We start from the raw sequence: 8,574 nt of genomic DNA on the forward strand, positions 1-8,574 counted from the left end.
GGTAGATCTTACGGGTTTTAGCACAATGATTAGAATATTTATCCAAATTGTGTGAGGCTACAACCATTAGAAAGCTAAGATATAATGCTACAACTTTTATGTTTTGGGTTTTGTCCAAATCATTGTGAAAAATAAGCCAAAAGTGCCCCGAAGTGTGTTGTGTGTATCATCATTCCTTCACTGACACATGTTGGGAGAATAGGCATAACTTTTTACTCAGACCTCCAAATGACATGCAACTAGTTGGAGATTCAAGCCAAGACATAGAGCTACAACTTTTATGTTTACCACTTTTTCATATTATGAAGGAAAGAGCCAATTCTGGAGCGATTTTTGATGAAACAGTGTGCAGAGTCGAAACCTGCGCCTGGGCCGAGGTAAGTGTCCGCCCGGGCGGACCTGCATAGAAAAGAAAAATTTTAGGGCCGAGAGTTACCCGCCCGGGCAGCAAAAGACGTCCGCCCGGGCGCTGCCTGCTGCATAAAAAGATAAGGATCGACTTTCTAAGCCATTCCGGTCATTTCTTCACCACTTTACCAGCAAGAACTCGAAGGAAACAAGATTTCTTTCTCCCAAAAGCTTCCTTCTTCATTCTTTTCATCATGTTGAGGTTAGAACTTAGTTCTCCATCCCAAGAGCTTCCTAAGGGTGTAAGTTTTCTTCTCTTTTAGTTGTTCTTCATGTAGAGGGATAACTTTTACTAATATAGACATAGTAATTAAATTATTGATATGTTTGACAGTATAGGAGCAAGAATCATCGTCTCAAACCAGTATTCGTACGCTTGGACAGTAATTTGGCATGTTCTTGAAGTAATACATGAGTAATATTATGAATTTCAACTGCTTATCATTTTCTATTGCTATATGTACATTGTTAGTATGTTTATTGATGAAAACATAGCACCATATTCCATTGTTATGTATTAAATATGAAAGAATCTCATGAATATTGAAGAGGGGTGCTATGTCATGAACACAAACATGAACATGAAAAGAAAAGGACTGATTTTACATGATATAGAGCTTGTTGACATCATGGGTGGTTTTAAGTCCACAAAAGCTATTGGCCAATATATGTTCATGGGGCGTGGGGTTGCCAAAAGTTGCTCCCTGACGTCCAACACAGTAATAACTATATAATAAAGCAAGCACGGTAGTACAGGTCAACTAATGAGGCTCAAGTACAAAAATGAACATGAATATATGCTATGATATGACACGGTTTAAAGATTCATTGTTGTCACGACTTGATATGTATGTTCCTTCGACGCATATTGATACGTACAAGTGCCAACTTATTGAGTTTTATAAACTCACGTAGCTCATGTATTATAGGATCAGGTATTGAAGAGACGTAGGATGCCGGTTCGCCAATGGATGCTTGTGACGTGCCTTACCTCTAGAAGAACCGGGATATCTTATTGTATAGCTTCCGCATATGTATTGTAGTAAATTTTATGTCAGAGTTTGAAACAAGTTCCATGTTTTGTATTATGATACAAAGTATGTTTGTATATGAGAATATGTTTATAAGTGTGTATAGATAGTATTGCTTGAGTTTTTGGTGTATACAAAATATAGGGACATCATGCCAAATTTTTTATAAACGGTCAAAGTGATGCCTCTTGTTTGATTTGCTTCATACTATAGTTATATCATTCAAACCTTATTTTGATTATGGTAATTATGCTAAGTATAGAGTAAGGGTGTGACAGCTAGGCACTTGTTTGCATTAGAAGTCGTAGGATGAGTTTTGGTGTCAAATGTCGTGTTCACGGATTGGGTTGCGTTGTTTGTGAAGCGTAGTTATTTTGGGGCATTTGTTTGACTTTGAATAAGTTCCATAGCATCCTAGGATGGGTCTCGAGGTATTGGTTCACGGTCTGTATGATCGAGTTAGGAGGATTGTGGCTTTAGGAGGATTAAGCCACAAGTACAGTGATTTCCGTTAGTTTACGTTCCAGTGGGTACACGGACCTGTACCCGGACCTTTACACGGGGTCCGTGTCCTTGTTTTCTTTGGAAATGTGATTTTCCAGCGCCTACCCGGACCCTTACACGGGGTCAATTTACTCTTTTTTTAAAAAAAAATTAAATTAAATTTTTGGGATTGTTCTGGGGTTTGATGTTATGATTTAGTACGATTATTAAACGAGGTCGAGTCCCGAGAGATTTAGAACGTCATAAGGAAATTTGTCGTTTTTGGGTGTGAGCATGACTATACATCTAAGTTATGAAAGATAAGTGTTTGAACTCATGCTAGTATATGCAGCAGTGGCCCCAAACGAGATCCAAAGAATCCCTCAACGCCAAGTAAGTATGTTTGACGTGCAAAAGAAAATATGTTTATGTTTTTGAGGTATGCTAAATGTCTTGTGACCAAATTATGAATGGGCTTCGAAGTCGGTGAACGTGACCGAGGACCTCTCCACCTCGGTAAAGTATGGCCGAGTTTAGATCAGGATTGGAAAGCGGTAAAGCATGACCAGGGACCAATCCACCCGGTAAGCATGACCGGAGATCTCATGTATGTGGTAGTGGATTTTCCCTGCCAACATAGTATTGTGGTTTAGTCTGATCAAACACATTTATGTATGGGTCACTTGCTTTGAAACATATCTCTACGCAAAATGATGTTATGTATGATGCAAGTATGTTTAAGAAAAGTTTTATGATGATGGCACGTCTACGCTTATGCTACTACGTTCATGTTTCTAGTATGTTTATGTTATTACGTTCAAGTTTCAAGTATATAAGTCCTACTTTAAAGATGCATGTGGTTTTATTATGTAGTACTTGTTATCTCTAGTTTATACGTGTTGAGTCTTTAGACTCAGTAGACTTGATTGATGCAGGTGAAGATGACTTTGAGGAGACGACGGGTGGGGACCAAGGAGCCGGCTTGGACTGAGCAGGAGGCTAAACCCTAGGACCGCCCATGTTTTTAAGAAATTATGCAATGTTTCAAATACTCTGATTTCACGTTATTGTTTACAATGTTTAAACAATTATTTTTCTTTAGCAAACTTTATTTGTTATCTCTTTTATTGCAAATATTTTGGATGAACAGTTTATTGATGATCGCAATTTGAAAGTTTATTTTGCATTTAAGAAAATTTTTAATTTTTTCGCAAATTTTAAGTTGTTCAAAAGTACGGTACGTTACAAAATTGCTTCTAAAGAAGTTTATAAGTGGATTCTATGTAATGAAAGTTGTAGAGTTAACTTAATTGCAAATTAAGTGAGGAGAGTGTAACTGTCTATTTTAGTGAAGAAGTTCACAAAACTGACAGCTGAAAAAATGGATCCGTGGAAATTTTGTCTTCCGAAATTTTCAATTTTCATTATATGAACAAGATTTGTATCATTGATATATCAGCGCAATCTGATTGTCGATCGTGATTATAACGAGTTCATAATTATTTATTTAGTAAATTTAGAATTTACTAATTAAATAATAATGTTAGTAGTTATGACTATTACATGTACATGGTTTTTTTATTTTTATTTTTTTAATTTTAATTTTTTTTATTAATTTTTTTTTAAAAAACACCGCCGGAAGCTGGGGGTTAGGCAAACCACTACTTGTATATATACAACAAAAGATCAGCACAAATAAAACCTAACGGAGGGAGACTAGACCAAGATCTTATTATCTATATATATATAATGCATTATTAAGATTTGACTTTTCATGATATATATTACATAAGGATTTTAATTATTGAAAATAAAATAATCATGATAAAAAATATGATATTAAGTATGATTTTAAAATTATAGATTAATTTTTCAAATTATGTTATAATGACCAAAATATCTCCATCATATAATCTTTAACATGATATTTTGTAAAATAATTAAATGTTTATAAAAGTTCTTAATTAAAATCTAATTAATTTAAAAAATTATAATTATAATATTAATAGTTAAATAAATATAAATTGCCCAAACATTTTAAATTCAATTTCATAATAATTTACAAATTTCAGCACTTGACTCCACTTTGCAAAATTTTCATTAATTTTGTATATTGCTATAAAATGACCAAGATATCCATACCTTCAAAAATTATTGTGTAATAATAAGAATAAAAAAAATTAATTAATAATAAAAATAAGAAGAATTCAATTATTATATCATTGTTAATGATATTAATATTAATAATTTATTTCGTTGATGGGTATTTTTATTATTAAATTAATACTAAATATAATTTATTTCGTTGATGGGTATTTTTATTATTAAATTAATATTAAATATATTATATTTCTTAATGTTTAGTGCAATATCTATACTATTTTATTAAATCTTAGATGCTCAAAAAAATTGTTCCTGTGGACACCAAGTTTTTTCCCCTTTTGCCCTTTTGCTTCGCCTCAATAATATTTCTCTCTCTCAAAATCATTCCACACCTCCAACCAAACCGTTCCACACCTATTTTGCACGATTTTTTCATATTCTTGCTTCACCTTCAGAAATTACGCTTCCCTCACACCGACTCTGCACAATTCTCTCAGATATTGTTACTTTACTTTCATAGATTTCGCTTCCTTCTACACGATCTCCTCCAACATATACTCAGTTGAAGCCTTGAGAAACCCAACACCACATCTGGCCTGTCTGCCGGTTCAAATTTACTTTTCCGGCCAAGAAATCATAAGTGTCCTCTGGTAAGTTCGCAAATATCTTCCTCTCTTTAGCCTGTTCAGATTAATCGACGCAACCATGTATGTATTTATCCTAGGTTTTGCTTTGTTGTTTTTGTTAGTTTTTTAGGTTATTATTTCTCTGATTTAGGTTTTTTTGTGGATTGTTATTTGGTTTTTGAAATCTTGAATTGTTCTTTGAATTTGTAAATCATTTCTTGGACTTGCTATCTGATCGATTTTGACCATCTCTTTAGCCTGTTTAGATTAATCGACGTACCCATGTATATCTTTATCCTAGGTTTTGCTTTGTTGTTTTTGTTAGCTTTTTAAGTTATTATTTCTCTGATTTAGGGTTTTTTGTGTATTGTTATTTGGTTTTTGATTTATTATTATTTGGTTGAATTTCGGCTTCTCATTATATTAAATTGCGTTTAATGTCGGGTTGAAATGACACGTTCGCATTAAACCAAATTGGTTGTTATGGCTGCTAGACATAAATTTGTTTCAAGCAAAATATCTGTACGCATAATCAAATATAAATTTGTTTCAAGCAAAATATCTGTCCGCATCAGTTTTAAAGAATGTACTTCGAAAATATAATTTTCTCTTGGTTTCAGATAAAATCAAATATATCTGTTTGAGGGTTTTTTTTAAAAATAATTTAATTTTAAATTTTTTTTCCAAAAATAATGTAAAAAAAAACATTTTCAAAACTACTGTAATCCGCGCTTACGGAGCGTGGACGCTGTTCACGTGGAGCAGTGTCCGCGCTTCGTAAGCACGGACGCTGGTTCACGTAATCGACGGAATATTTTAGCGACGGAATATATATACAAATCGTCGCTAATTAGCGACGGTTTCTTAAACCGTCGGTAAAATTGAATTAGCGACGGATTAAAAACCGTCGCTGTAAGGAATCAGCCGTCGCTGATTAGCGACGGTTATTGATGCCAAAATACATGCCCCTTCACACGCCACACATAATTGTATCAACAGCGTGCACATGTACGCCGCGGATAATTTTGAACTTTCAACGGCTTGCAACTTTTTAGCGTGCAATATACGCTGCAAAAAGCCATTTTTGTTGTAGTGAAGACAGAGAAAAAAACAAACAAGAAATTCATCAAGACTGGGATATCTCAATTGAATGTTTTTCATTTTCTTCAACATCATTATATGGTCGAATGTCATGTATAAGATGCTGCGGATCAACATTAAGCAAATTTGTAAAACTGTGTATGTTCGACCAAGACGGTCTTAAAATCCTGCTGACCAAACAAACCAAAGTCAGCCATCCCTGAGTCACTGAAAAAACTAGGTTGAATAGTAGAGGTTCCTGAAAAAACTTATTTTTTGATGAACTTTGTCTCTCTTTTTTTCTCTATCTTCACTACAACAAAAATGGCTTTTTTGTAGCGTATATTGCACGCTGCAAAGTTGCAAGCCGTTGAAAGTTCAAAATTATCCGCGGCGTACATGTGCACGCTGTTGATACAATTATGCGTGGTGAGTGTATTTTGGCATTTAGCGACGGTTCAAAAACCGTCGCTAATCAGCGATGGTTTATAAACCGTCGCTGATTCCTTACAGCAAAAAACCGTCGCTAAAATTAGCGACGGTTTATAATCCGTCGCTAATTCAATTTTACCGACGGTTTAAGAAACCGTCGCTAATTAGCGACGGTTTTTATATATATTCCGTCGCTAAAATATTCCGTCGATTACGTGGACCAGCGTCCGTGCTTACGAAGCGTGGACACTGCTCCACGTGAGCAGCGTCCGCGCTCCGTAAGCGCGGATTACAGTAGTTTTGAAAATGTTTTTTTTACATTATTTTTGAAAAAAAATTTTAAAATTAAATTATTTTTAAAAAAAACCCTCTGTTTGATGATGGTCAACGCCTTGACCGCGCATCCTGCCTTTCAGTGCTTTAAATATTTTTTCCCGTGGTTTGAGCAAAATTCTCACATTACAACTATAACAAGGTTTTACCGTAAATACATTTTATTTATCAAATATTATTTATGCTTTCACAAAAGGAAGTTTTCTTCATCTGAGATATCTAAACTAACCATTAGGGTAGATTTGGTGTGGAGGCAATTTGATTTAATGGTGTTTTTCTCTCTTCTCTGTGTTATTCTTCCCATTTAAGTCATTAATCTGTCAAGTGGTTAAAACTGGTAAAGATGTCATGGATGTTCATGACATGTTCTACCAATTAAGATGAAGCAAACAGCGTATCTCCATGATACTTCATATTTTTGTGGAAAAACTTAAATCTTGAAGGAGTTTCTTTTAAAGTAATTATTATGCCTAAAAGACATGCATACTTTTGTGATGTTATAATCACGTTTGATATTATCAAGATTATAATAGTTATGCATGTTAAGTTATGCTCTGATGTAATTGTAGTGATTTTCTCCAAATGTTGTCTCTCAAAGATGTTTTTCAATCTTCATGAAGTGGTGATGATTCTAATTATTACTCTTCCTCATTCGATTTGTTTTAAACGCTTTAATATATTCAATTTCACAGAAGAATTTCTTTCCTCTGAATTTTTTTCTTTAGCTTCACGAATTTCAATTCACTCTTTCAAACATTTGGCTTCCTCTTAATCTCAATGGTTGTTCTTGGTTTTCATTTACTATGTATGGATGGTTTAAACATGTTTTTGGTTAATATGTTATTTTATTTCTTGACTCATTGAAACTTAAACATGTGTACACAAATATCTAAGATTTGCCTTCTAAATATTGTTACATGTTTAAATACTATTTAGCTTCAATGTCTTCTCCTTCTTGCATCCCTTACTAAGCACCTTTTTCTTCCATGGCATTCACAGACGATGGCTTAACCTTGGCAGCCGGTACAAGCACTGGCCAGGTTGTATTCTATGATGTCCGTGGACAGCCACAGCCAATAACTGTTCTTCGTGCATATGGGAGTTCTGAGGTATTTCTCATTTTATAAAACATGTTTGAACTTTTTCTTATTTGCATATCTGTTTAGTACCTTTATGTATGCATTGACAATCACCATCATCATGTTGTGTTAGGAGCAGTATCTAAAATGGCTGTGGCCTATATTGAAAGCTGGAGGTTGGAAAAGGATTGATGTAATGTTGACTGTATATTTGGGCAGGCCTGAGGAGATCTATCATGTTACTGTTATGGCATGTTATGACAAAAAACTTGAGGCTTCTCGTGATGATTTTGTGTTCCAATTGGACTCCGATGGTGAAAGAATTGCAGAAGTTGATTCCGTATTGACTACCGGACAAGTTTTAGATTTAATTTTGGTTTGCTTTTCGTTGTTGCAGTATGAATTCTTTCTTCTATCTACTTTATATGGTCACTGAAAATTTATTGTTTCATTGTTGTAGTTGGGATCTGTTAATTTGACATATTTATTTAAGCTTTGGAATTCATTGTCTTTCATTAATATATTCATGATACAAAATATTTCGGTGTCATGGTGTTGTAATGTCATGAATGTTTAATATATTATGTTCATATATTCATGACACACGCAACGCGTGTAGCTCGGTGGCTAGTTAAATATTAATAATAACGTTGTTATATATTGTCAAGTAAAATCTCTATTTTTTTAAGCTTAAAAAATCTCTATTTTGAGTATTTTAAAAATTTTATTTTGTAATTAATTTTTTTCCTTTCAACCTTAATTTCGTTGAAAAACTAAAAACAATCACATGTGGGTATAATGATAATAAACTATTATAATCTTGAAAATGCACATAGAATGACACCTCTAGAGAGTGAGAAAGCATCACACACATTATCAGTACAGTGCGGGCCCAAATGAGGGCCAATATGATAACTTAAAACATACAATATTCCAAACAAACGCATGATGATGATTGATTAGTTATTATCTTTCTTGTCCAGCTAACCAAACTGACCT

General features: G+C 33.8%; 1 long non-coding RNA gene across 2 annotated transcripts; it reads left to right on the plus strand.

Annotated features, from left to right (window-relative positions):
* Positions 1 to 4,357: 4,357 nt before the first annotated feature.
* LOC140985118 (uncharacterized) lies at positions 4,358 to 8,201 on the plus strand. 2 transcript variants are annotated; one of them, XR_012176703.1, is made up of 3 exons: positions 4,358 to 4,675; positions 7,496 to 7,605; positions 7,795 to 8,201. It is a non-coding gene; the product is annotated as an uncharacterized lncRNA (long non-coding RNA). The 2 variants fall into 2 exon arrangements; XR_012176704.1 differs by lacking the exon at positions 4,358 to 4,675 and having other exon boundaries at positions 6,539 to 7,605; positions 7,795 to 7,951; positions 8,036 to 8,201.
* Positions 8,202 to 8,574: the final 373 nt, after the last annotated feature.

Source organism: Primulina huaijiensis, chromosome 9 (genome assembly GCF_012295235.1).
Source record: "Primulina huaijiensis isolate GDHJ02 chromosome 9, ASM1229523v2, whole genome shotgun sequence".
In the NCBI taxonomy this organism is placed as follows: Eukaryota; Viridiplantae; Streptophyta; class Magnoliopsida; order Lamiales; family Gesneriaceae; genus Primulina; species Primulina huaijiensis.